Source organism: Hypanus sabinus, chromosome 30, assembly GCF_030144855.1.
Source record: "Hypanus sabinus isolate sHypSab1 chromosome 30, sHypSab1.hap1, whole genome shotgun sequence".
NCBI lineage: Eukaryota > Metazoa > Chordata > Chondrichthyes > Myliobatiformes > Dasyatidae > Hypanus > Hypanus sabinus.
Genome location: NC_082735.1, coordinates 5231735 through 5245519, shown reverse-complemented (window position 1 = coordinate 5245519; position 13785 = coordinate 5231735).

Here is a 13785-nt window from a genome sequence, read left to right as displayed (position 1 = left end):
CTGTTCCAGTGTAAAGGCTACTAGGTAGGTTACTGAATTCAGCTTGCATTGGTGTATTCCATGGCATTGAGCATTCTACATGCAACATCTATAAAGTTCCAGATCAGCTTGAGCAGTTATATACACTACCTTATCACAAACTGTATTGAATAGAATGTAAAGCATTCAACTCAATGGAGTGTATAGTTCAAATTTGCTGAAATCCAGTATGTGCTAACATGATGTAAACCTTATTATTATGCACAGCATATGATTTAGAGTAGTCTGCAACCAATTTTATGAGTGTGCTAACTAAGCACAAGAATTTACTTTCAGTAACATAACGTTTTCTACTCACTGGAACATTAGCGTTTGCAGAACAAAACCAATTCAATGGCTGTTCCACTGTAAAGGGTACTAGGTAGGTTACTGAATTCAGGTTGCATTGGTGAATTCCATGGCATTGAGCACTCTACATGCAATATCTATACTCTTCCATATCACCTTGAGTAGGTAGGTACACTAGCTTATCACAAAATGTATTGAATAGAAAGTAAAGCATTCAACTCAAAGGAGTGTATAGTTCAAATTTGTTGAAAACAATTATGTGCTAACATGAAGTAAACTTTGATATTATACTCACCATATGATTTAGAGTAGTCTGCAACCAATTTTATGAGTGTGCCTACTAAGCTCAAGATGTTACTTTCAGTAACATCTACTTTTCTACACAGTGGAACATTAGCGTTTGCAGAACAAAACCAATTCAATGGCTGTTCCAGTGTAAAGGGTACTAGGTAGGTTACTGAATTCAGGTTGCATTGGTGAATTCCATGGCATTGAGCACTCTACATGCAATATCTATACAGTTCCAGATCACCTTGAGCAGTTATATACACTACCTTATCACAAACTGTATTGAATAGAATGTAAAGCATTCAACTCAAAGGAGTGTACAGTTCAAATTTGCTGAAATCCAGTATGTGCTAACATGATGTAAACCTTATTATTATGTACAGCATATGATTTAGAGTAGTCTGCTACCAATTTTATGAGTGTGCCTACTAAGCTCAAGATGTTACTTTCAGTAACATCTACTTTTCTACACAGTGGAACATTAGCGTTTGCAGAACAAAACCAATTGAATGGCTGTTCCACTGTAAAGGGTACTAGGTAGGTTACTGAATTCAGCTTGCATTGGTGAATTCCATGGCATTGAGCACTCTACATGCAATATCTATGCAGTTCCAGATCACCTTGAGCAGTTATATACACTACCTTATCACAAACTGTATTGAATTGAATGTAAAGCATTCAACTCAATGGAGTGTACAGTGCAAATTTGCTGAAATCCAGTATGTGCTAACATGATGTAAACCTTATTATTATGCACAGCATATGATTTAGAGTAGTCTGCAAACAATTTCATGAGTGTGCTAACTAAGCACAAGAATTTACTTTCAGTAACATAACGTTTTCTACTCACTGGAACATTAGCGTTTGCAGAACCAAATCAATTCCATGGCTGTTCCAATGTAAAGGATACCAAGTAGGTTACTGAATTGAGCTTGCATTGGTGTATTCCACGGCATTGAGCACTCTACATGCAATATCTATACTCTTCCAGATCACCTTGAGTAGGTAGGTACACTAGCTTATCACAAAATGTATTGAATAGAAAGTAAAGCATTCAACTCAAAGGAGTGTATAGTTCAAATTTGCTGAAAACAAGTATGTGCTAACATGAAGTAAACTTTGATATTATACTCACCTTATGATTTAGAGTAGTCTGCAACCAATTTTATGAGTGTGCCTACTAAGCTCAAGATGTTACTTTCAGTAACATCTACTTTTCTACACAGTGGAACATTAGCGTTTGCAGAACAAAACCAATTCAATGGCTGTTCCAGTGTAAAGGGTACTAGGTAGGTTACTGAATTCAGGTTGCATTGGTGAATTCCATGGCATTGAGCACTCTACATGCAATATCTATACAGTTCCAGATCACCTTGAGCAGTTATATTCACTACCTTATCACAAACTGTATTGAATAGAATGTAAAGCATTCAACTCAAAGGAGTGTACAGTTCAAATTTGCTGAAATCCAGTATGTGCTAACATGATGTAAACCTTATTATTATGTACAGCATATGATTTAGAGTAGTCTGCAACCAATTTTATGAGTGTGCCTACTAAGCTCAAGATGTTACTTTCAGTAACATCTACTTTTCTACACAGTTGAACATTAGCGTTTGCAGAACAAAACCAATTGAATGGCTGTTCCACTGTAAAGGGTACTAGGTAGGTTACTGAATTCAGCTTGCATTGGTGAATTCCATGGCATTGAGCACTCTACATGCAATATCTATGCAGTTCCAGATCACCTTGAGCAGTTATATACACTACCTTATCACAAACTGTATTGAATTTGAATGTAAAGCATTCAACTCAATGGAGGGTACAGTGCAAATTTGCTGAAATCCAGTATGTGCTAACATGATGTAAACCTTATTATTATGCACAGCATATGATTTAGAGTAGTCTGCAACCAATTTCATGAGTGTGCTAACTAAGCACAAGAATTTACTTTCAGTAACATAACGTTTTCTACTCACTGGAACATTAGCGTTTGCAGAACCAAATCAATTCAATGGCTGTTCCAATGTAAAGGATACCAAGTAGGTTACTGAATTGAGCTTGCATTGGTGTATTCCATGGCATTGAGCACTCTACATGCAATATCTATACTCTTCCAGATCACCTTGAGTAGGTAGGTACACTAGCTTATCACAAAATGTATTGAATAGAAAGTAAAGCATTCAACTCAAAGGAGTGTATAGTTCAAATTTGCTGAAAACATGTATGTGCTAACATGAAGTAAACTTTGATATCATACTCACCATATGATTTAGAGTAGTCTGCAACCAATTTTATGAGTGTGCCTACTAAGCTCAAGATGTTACTTTCAGTAACATCTACTTTTCTACTCAGTGGAACATTAGCTTTTGCAGAACAAAACCAATTCAATGGCTGTTCCAGTGTAAAGGGTACTAGGTAGGTTACTGAATTCAGCTTGCATTGGTGAATTCCATGGCATTGAGCACTCTACATGCAATATCTATAGAGTTCCAGATCACCTTGAGCAGTTATATACACTACCTTATCATAAACTGTATTGAATAGAATGTAAAGCATTCAACTCAATGGAGTGTACAGTTCAAATTTGCTGAAATCCAGTATGTGCTAACATGATGTAAACCTTATTATTATGCACAGCATATGATTTAGAGTAGTCTGCAACCAATTTTATGAGTGTGCTAACTAAGCACAAGAATTTACTTTCTGTAACATAACGTTTTCTACTCACTGGAACTTTAGCGTTTGCAGAACCAAATCAATTCAATGGCTGTTCCACTGTAAAGGATACCAAGTAGGTTACTGAATTCAGCTTGCATTGGTGTATTCCATGGCATTGAGCACTCTACCTGCAATATCTATACTCTTCCAGATCACCTTGAGTAGGTAGGTACACTAGCTTATCACAAAATGTATTCAATAGAAAGTAAAGCATTCAACTCAATGGAGTGTATAGTTCAAATTTGCTGAAAACAAGTATGTGCTAACATGAAGTAAACTTTGATATTATACTCACCATATGATTTAGAGTATTCTGCAACCAATTTTATGAGTGTGCTAACTAAGCACCAGAATTTCCTTTAAGGAACATTACGTTTTCTACTCACTGGAACATTAGCGTTTGCAGAACAAAACCAATTCAATGGCTGTTCCACTGTAAAGGGTACTAGGTAGGTTACTGAATTCAGCTTGCATTGGTGTATTCCATGGCATTGAGGATTCTACATGCAACATCTATAAAGTTCCAGATCAGCTTGAGCAGTTATATACACTACCTTATCACAAACTGTATTGAATAGAATGTAAAGCATTCAACTCAAAGGAGTGTACAGTTCAAATTTGCTGAAATCCAGTATGTGCTAACATGATCTAAACCTTATTATTATGTACAGCATATGATTTAGAGTAGTCTGCAACCAATTTTATGAGTGTGCCTACTAAGCTCAAGATGTTACTTTCAGTAACATCTACTTTTCTACACAGTGGAACATTAGCGTTTGCAGAACAAAACCAATTCAATGGCTGTTCCAGTGTAAAGGGTACTAGGTAGGTTACTGAATTCAGCTTGCATTGGTGTATTCCATGGCATTGAGCACTCTACCTGCAATATCTATACTCTTCCAGATCACCTTGAGTAGGTAGGTACACTAGCTTATCACAAAATGTATTGAATAGAATGTAAAGCATTCAACTCAATGGAGTGTATAGTTCAAATTTGCTGAAATCCAGTATGTGCTAACATGATGTAAACCTTATTATTATGCACAGCATATGATTTAGAGTAGTCTGCAACCAATTTTATGAGTGTGCTAACTAAGCACAAGAATTTACTTTCAGTAACATAACGTTTTCTACTCACTGGAACATTAGCGTTTGCAGAACAAAACCAATTCAATGGCTGTTCCACTGTAAAGGGTACTAGGTAGGTTACTGAATTCAGGTTGCATTGGTGAATTCCATGGCATTGAGCACTCTACATGCAATATCTGTACTCTTCCAGATCACCTTGAGTAGGTAGGTACACTAGCTTATCACAAAATGTATTGAATAGAAAGTAAAGCATTCAACTCAAAGGAGTGTATAGTTCAAATTTGTTGAAAACAAGTATGTGCTAACATGAAGTAAACTTTGATATTATACTCACCATATGATTTAGAGTAGTCTGCAACCAATTTTATGAGTGTGCCTACTAAGCTCAAGATGTTACTTTCAGTAACATCTACTTTTCTACACAGTGGAACATTAGCGTTTGCAGAACAAAACCAATTCAATGGCTGTTCCAGTGTAAAGGGTACTAGGTAGGTTACTGAATTCAGGTTGCATTGGTGAATTCCATGGCATTGAGCACTCTACATGCAATATCTATACAGTTCCAGATCACCTTGAGCAGTTATATACACTACCTTATCACAAACTGTATTGAATAGAATGTAAAGCATTCAACTCAAAGGAGTGTACAGTTCAAATTTGCTGAAATCCAGTATGTGCTAACATGATGTAAACCTTATTATTATGCACAGCATATGATTTAGAGTAGTCTGCAACCAATTTTATGAGTGTGCCTACTAAGCTCAAGATGTTACTTTCAGTAACATCTACTTTTCTACACAGTGGAACATTAGCGTTTGCAGAACAAAACCAATTGAATGGCTGTTCCACTGTAAAGGGTACTAGGTAGGTTACTGAATTCAGCTTGCATTGGTGAATTCCATGGCATTGAGCACTCTACATGCAATATCTATGCAGTTCCAGATCACCTTGAGCAGTTATATACACTACCTTATCACAAACTGTTTTGAATTGAATGTAAAGCATTCAACTCAATGGAGTGTACAGTGCAAATTTGCTGAAATCCAGTATGTGCTAACATGATGTAAACCTTATTATTATGCACAGCATATGATTTAGAGTAGTCTGCAACCAATTTCATGAGTGTGCTAACTAAGCACAAGAATTTACTTTCAGTAACATAACGTTTTCTACTCACTGGAACATTAGCGTTTGCAGAACCAAATCAATTCAATGGCTGTTCCAATGTAAAGGATACCAAGTAGGTTACTGAATTGAGCTTGCATTGGTGTATTCCACGGCATTGAGCACTCTACATGCAATATCTATACTCTTCCAGATCACCTTGAGTAGGTAGGTACACTAGCTTATCACAAAATGTATTGAATAGAAAGTAAAGCATTCAACTCAAAGGAGTGTATAGTTCAAATTTGCTGAAAACAAGTATGTGCTAACATGAAGTAAACTTTGATATCATACTCACCATATGATTTAGAGTAGTCTGCAACCAATTTTATGAGTGTGCCTACTAAGCTCAAGATGTTACTTTCAGTAACATCTACTTTTCTACACAGTGGAACATTAGCTTTTGCAGAACAAAACCAATTCAATGGCTGTTCCAGTGTAAAGGGTACTAGGTAGGTTACTGAATTCAGCTTGCATTGGTGAATTCCATAGCATTGAGCACTCTACATGCAATATCTATAGAGTTCCAGATCACCTTGAGCAGTTATATACACTACCTTAACACAAACTGTATTGAATAGAATGTAAAGCATTCAACTCAATGGAGTGTACAGTGCAAATTTGCTGAAATCCAGTATGTGCTAACATGATGTAAACCTTATTATTATGCACAGCATATGATTTAGAGTAGTCTGCAACCAATTTTATGAGTGTGCTAACTAAGCACAAGAATTTACTTTCAGTAACATAACGTTTTCTACTCACTGGAACTTTAGCGTTTGCATAACCAAATCAATTCAATGGCTGTTCCACTGTAAAGGATACCAAGTACGTTACTGAATTCAGCTTGCATTGGTGTATTCCATGGCATTGAGCACTCTACCTGCAATATCTATACTCTTCCAGATCACCTTGAGTAGGTAGGTACACTAGCTTATCACAAAATGTATTCAATAGAAAGTAAAGCATTCAACTCAATGGAGTGTATAGTTCAAATTTGCTGAAAACAAGTATGTGCTAACATGAAGTAAACTTTGATATTATACTCACCATATGATTTAGAGTATTCTGCAACCAATTTTATGAGTGTGCTAACTAAGCACCAGAATTTCCTTTAAGGAACATAACGTTTTCTACTCACTGGAACATTAGCGTTTGCAGAACAAAACCAATTCAATGGCTGTTCCACTGTAAAGGGTACTAGGCAGGTTACTGAATTCAGCTTGCATTGGTGTATTCCATGGCATTGAGCATTCTACATGCAACATCTATAAAGTTCCAGATCAGCTTGAGCAGTTATATACACTACCTTATCACAAACTGTATTGAATAGAATGTAAAGCATTCAACTCAATGGAGTGTATAGTTCAAATTTGCTGAAATCCAGTATGTGCTAACATGATGTAAACCTTATTATTATGCACAGCATATGATTTAGAGTAGTCCGCAACCAATTTTATGAGTGTGCTAACTAAGCACAAGAATTTACTTTCAGTAACATAACGTTTTCTACTCACTGGAACATTAGCGTTTGCAGAACAAAACCAATTCAATGGCTGTTCCACTGTAAAGGGTACTAGGTAGCTTACTGAATTCAGGTTGCATTGGTGAATTCCATGGGATTGAGCACTCTACATGCAATATCTATACAGTTCCAGATCACCTTCAGTAGTTATCTACACTAGCTTATCACAAAATGTATTGAATAGAAAGTGAAGCATTCAACTCAATGGATTGTATAGTTCAAATTTGCAGAAATCAAGTATGTGCTAACATGAAGTAAACTTTGATATTATACTCACCATATGATTTAGAGTTGTCTGCAACCAATTTTATGAGTGTGCCTACTAAGCTCAAGATGTTACTTTCAGTAACATCTACTTTTCTACACAGTGGAACATTAGCGTTTGCAGAACAAAACCAATTCAATGACTGTTCCACTGTAAAGGGTACTAGGTAGGTTACTGAATTCAGCTTGCATTGGTGAATTCCATGGCATTGAGCACTCTACATGCAATATCTATACAGTTCCAGATCACCTTGAGCAGTTATATACACTACCTTATCACAAACTATATTGAATAGAAAGTAAAGCATTCAACTCAATGGAGTGTATAGTTCAAATTTGCTGAAATCCAGTATGTGCTAACATGATGTAAACCTTATTATTATGCACAGCATATGATTTAGAGTAGTCTGCAACCAATTTTATGAGTGTGCTAACTAAGCACAAGAATTTACTTTCAGTAACATAACGTTTTCTACTCACTGGATCATTAGCGTTTGCAGAACCAAATCAATTCAATGGCTGTTCCACTGTAAAGGATACCAAGTAGGTTACTGAATTCAGCTTGCATTGGTGTATTCCACGGCATTGAGCACTCTACATGCAATTTCTATACTCTTCCAGATCACCTTGAGTAGGTAGGTACACTAGCTTATCACAAAATGTATTCAATAGAAAGTAAAGCATTCAACTCAATGGAGTGTATAGTTCAAATTTGCTGAAAACAAGTATGTGCTAACATGAAGTAAACTTTGATATTATACTCACCATATGATTTAGAGTATTCTGCAACCAATTTTATGAGTGTGCTAACTAAGCACCAGAATTTCCTTTAAGGAAAATTACGTTTTCTACTCACTGGAACATTAGCGTTTGCAGAACAAAACCAATTCAATGGCTGTTCCACTGTAAAGGGTACTAGGTAGGTTACTGAATTCAGCTTGCATTGGTGTATTCCATGGCATTGAGGATTCTACATGCAACATCTATAAAGTTCCAGATCAGCTTGAGCAGTTATATACACTACCTTATCACAAACTGTATTGAATAGAATGTAAAGCATTCAACTCAAAGGAGTGTACAGTTCAAATTTGCTGAAATCCAGTATGTGCTAACATGATCTAAACCTTATTATTATGTACAGCATATGATTTAGAGTAGTCTGCAACCAATTTTATGAGTGTGCCTACTAAGCTCAAGATGTTACTTTCAGTAACATCTACTTTTCTACACAGTGGAACATTAGCGTTTGCAGAACAAAACCAATTCAATGGCTGTTCCAGTGTAAAGGGTACTAGGTAGGTTACTGAATTCAGCTTGCATTGGTGTATTCCATGGCATTGAGCATTCTACATGCAACATCTATAAAGTTCCAGATCAGCTTGAGCAGTTATATACACTACCTTATCACAAACTGTATTGAATAGAATGTAAAGCATTCAACTCAATGGAGTGTATAGTTCAAATTTGCTGAAATCCAGCATGTGCTAACATGATGTAAACCTTATTATTATGCACAGCATATGATTTAGAGTAGTCTGCAACCAATTTTATGAGTGTGCTAACTAAGCACAAGAATTTACTTTCAGTAACATAACGTTTTCTACTCACTGGAACATTAGCGTTTGCAGAACAAAACCAATTCAATGGCTGTTCCACTGTAAAGGGTACTAGGTAGGTTACTGAATTCAGGTTGCATTGGTGAATTCCATGGCATTGAGCACTCTACATGCAATATCTATACTCTTCCAGATCACCTTGAGTAGGTAGGTACACTAGCTTATCACAAAATGTATTGAATAGAAAGTAAAGCATTCAACTCAAAGGAGTGTATAGTTCAAATTTGTTGAAAACAAGTATGTGCTAACATGAAGTAAACTTTGATATTATACTCACCATATGATTTAGAGTAGTCTGCAACCAATTTTATGAGTGTGCCTACTAAGCTCAAGATGTTACTTTCAGTAACATCTACTTTTCTACACAGTGGAACATTAGCGTTTGCAGAACAAAACCAATTCAATGGCTGTTCCAGTGTAATGGGTACTAGGTAGGTTACTGAATTCAGGTTGCATTGGTGAATTCCATGGCATTGAGCACTCTACATGCAATATCTATACAGTTCCAGATCACCTTGAGCAGTTATATACACTACCTTATCACAAACTGTATTGAATAGAATGTAAAGCATTCAACTCAAAGGAGTGTACAGTTCAAATTTGCTGAAATCCAGTATGTGCTAACATGATGTAAACCTTATTATTATGTACAGCATATGATTTAGAGTAGTCTGCAACCAATTTTATGAGTGTGCCTACTAAGCTCAAGATGTTACTTTCAGTAACATCTACTTTTCTACACAGTGGAACATTAGCGTTTGCAGAACAAAACCAATTGAATGGCTGCTCCACTGTAAAGGGTACTAGGTAGGTTACTGAATTCAGCTTGCATTGGTGAATTCCATGGCATTGAGCACTCTACATGCAATATCTATGCAGTTCCAGATCACCTTGAGCAGTTATATACACTACCTTATCACAAACTGTATTGAATTGAATGTAAAGCATTCAACTCAATGGAGTGTACAGTGCAAATTTGCTGAAATCCAGTATGTGCTAACATGATGTAAACCTTATTATTATGCACAGCATATGATTTAGAGTAGTCTGCAACCAATTTCATGAGTGTGCTAACTAAGCACAAGAATTTACTTTCAGTAACATAACGTTTTCTACTCACTGGAACATTAGCGTTTGCAGAACCAAATCAATTCAATGGCTGTTCCAATGTAAAGGATACCAAGTAGGTTACTGAATTGAGCTTGCATTGGTGTATTCCACGGCATTGAGCACTCTACATGCAATATCTATACTCTTCCAGATCACCTTGAGTAGGTAGGTACACTAGCTTATCACAAAATGTATTGAATAGAAAGTAAAGCATTCAACTCAAAGGAGTGTATAGTTCAAATTTGCTGAAAACAAGTATGTGCTAACATGAAGTAAACTTTGATATCATACTCACCATATGATTTAGAGTAGTCTGCAACCAATTTTATGAGTGTGCCTACTAAGCTCAAGATGTTACTTTCAGTAACATCTACTTTTCTACACAGTGGAACATTAGCTTTTGCAGAACAAAACCAATTCAATGGCTGTTCCAGTGTAAAGGGTACTAGGTAGGTTACTGAATTCAGCTTGCATTGGTGAATTCCATAGCATTGAGCACTCTACATGCAATATCTATAGAGTTCCAGATCACCTTGAGCAGTTATATACACTACCTTATCACAAACTGTATTGAATAGAATGTAAAGCATTCAACTCAATGGAGTGTACAGTTCAAATTTGCTGAAATCCATTATGTGCTAACATGATGTAAACCTTATTATTATGCACAGCATATGATTTAGAGTAGTCTGCAACCAATTTTATGAGTGTGCTAACTATGCACAAGAATTTACTTTCAGTAACATAACGTTTTCTACTCACTGGAACATTAGCGTTTGCAGAACAAAACCAATTCAATGGCTGTTCCACTGTAAAGGGTACTAGGTAGGTTACTGAATTCAGGTGGCATTGGTGAATTCTATGGCATTGAGCACTCTACATGCAATATCTATACTCTTCCAGATCACCTTGAGTAGGTAGGTACACTAGCTTATCACAAAATGTATTGAATAGAAAGTAAAGCATTCAACTCAAAGGAGTGTATAGTTCAAATTTGCTGAAAACAAGTATGTGCTAACATGAAGTAAACTTTGATATTATACTCACCTTATGATTTAGAGTAGTCTGCAACCAATTTTATGAGTGTGCCTACTAAGCTCAAGATGTTACTTTCAGTAACATCTACTTTTCTACACAGTGGAACATTAGCGTTTGCAGAACAAAACCAATTCAATGGCTGTTCCAGTGTAAAGGGTACTAGGTAGGTTACTGAATTCAGCTTGCATTGGTGAATTCCATGGCATTGAGCACTCTACATGCAATATCTATACAGTTCCAGATCACCTTGAGCAGTTATATTCACTACCTTATCACAAACTGTATTGAATAGAATGTAAAGCATTCAACTCAAAGGAGTGTACAGTTCAAATTTGCTGAAATCCAGTATGTGCTAACATGATGTAAACCTTATTATTATGTACAGCATATGATTTAGAGTAGTCTGCAACCAATTTTATGAGTGTGCCTACTAAGCTCAAGATGTTACTTTCAGTAACATCTACTTTTCTACACAGTGGAACATTAGCGTTTGCAGAACAAAACCAATTGAATGGCTGTTCCACTGTAAAGGGTACTAGGTAGGTTACTGAATTCAGCTTGCATTGGTGAATTCCATGGCATTGAGCACTCTACATGCAATATCTATGCAGTTCCAGATCACCTTGAGCAGTTATATACACTACCTTATCACAAACTGTATTGAATTGAATGTAAAGCATTCAACTCAATGGAGTGTACAGTGCAAATTTGCTGAAATCCAGTATGTGCTAACATGATGTAAACCTTATTATTATGCACAGCATATGATTTAGAGTAGTCTGCAACCAATTTCATGAGTGTGCTAACTAAGCACAAGAATTTACTTTCAGTAACATAACGTTTTCTACTCACTGGAACATTGGCGTTTGCAGAACCAAATCAATTCAATGGCTGTTCCAATGTAAAGGATACCAAGTAGGTTACTGAATTGAGCTTGCATTGGTGTATTCCATGGCATTGAGCACTCTACATGCAATATCTATACTCTTCCAGATCACCTTGAGTAGGTAGGTACACTAGCTTATCACAAAATGTATTGAATAGAAAGTAAAGCATTCAACTCAAAGGAGTGTATAGTTCAAATTTGCTGAAAACAAGTATGTGCTAACATGAAGTAAACTTTGATATCATACTCACCATATGATTTAGAGTAGTCTGCAACCAATTTTATGAGTGTGCCTACTAAGCTCAAGATGTTACTTTCAGTAACATCTACTTTTCTACACAGTGGAACATTAGCTTTTGCAGAACAAAACCAATTCAATGGCTGTTCCAGTGTAAAGGGTACTAGGTAGGTTACTGAATTCAGCTTGCAATGGTGTATTCCATGGCATTTAGCACTCTACATGCAACATCTATACAGTTCCAGATCAGCTTGAGCAGTTAGATACACTACCTTATCATAAACTGTATTGAATAGAATGTAAAGCGTTCAACTCAATGGAGTGTATAGTTCAAATTTGCTGAAATCCAGTATGTGCTAACATGATGTGAACCTTATTATTATGCACAGCATATGATTTAGAGTAGTCTGCAACCAATTTTATGAGTGTGCTAACTAAGCACAAGAATTTACTTTCAGTAACATAAGGTTTTCTACTCACTGGAACATTAGCGATTGCAGAACAAAACCAATTCAATGGCTGTTCCACTGTAAAGGGTACTAGGTTGGTTACTGAATTCAGGTTGCATTGAAGAATTCCATGGCATTGAGCACTCTACATGCAATATCTATACAGTTCCAGATCACCTTCAGTAGTTATCTACACTAGCTTATCACAAAATGTATTGAATAGAAAGTGAAGCATTCAACTCAATGGATTGTATAGTTCAAATTTGCAGAAAACATGTATGTGCTAACATGAAGTTAACCTTATTATTATACACAGCATATGATTTAGAGTAGTCTGCAACCAATTTTATGAGTGTGCCTACTAAGCTCAAGATGTTACTTTCAGTAACATCTACTTTTCTACACAGTGGAACATTAGCTTTTGCAGAACAAAACCAATTCAATGGCTGTTCCAGTGTAAAGGGTACTAGGTAGGTTACTGAATTCAGCTTGCATTGGTGAATTCCATAGCATTGAGCACTCTACATGCAATATCTATAGAGTTCCAGATCACCTTGAGCAGTTATATACACTACCTTATCACAAACTGTATTGAATAGAATGTAAAGCATTCAACTCAATGGAGTGTACAGTGCAAATTTGCTGAAATCCAGTATGTGCTAACATGATGTAAACCTTATTATTATGCACAGCATATGATTTAGAGTAGTCTGCAACCAATTTTATGAGTGTGCTAACTAAGCAAAAGAATTTACTTTCAGTAACATAACGTTTTCTACTCACTGGAACTTTAGCGTTTGCATAACCAAATCAATTCAATGGCTGTTCCACTGTAAAGGATACCAAGTACGTTACTGAATTCAGCTTGCATTGGTGTATTCCATGGCATTGAGCACTCTACCTGCAATATCTATACTCTTCCAGATCACCTTGAGTAGGTAGGTACACTAGCTTATCACAAAATGTATTCAATAGAAAGTAAAGCATTCAACTCAATGGAGTGTATAGTTCAAATTTGCTGAAAACAAATATGTGCTAACATGAAGTAAACTTTGATATTATACTCACCA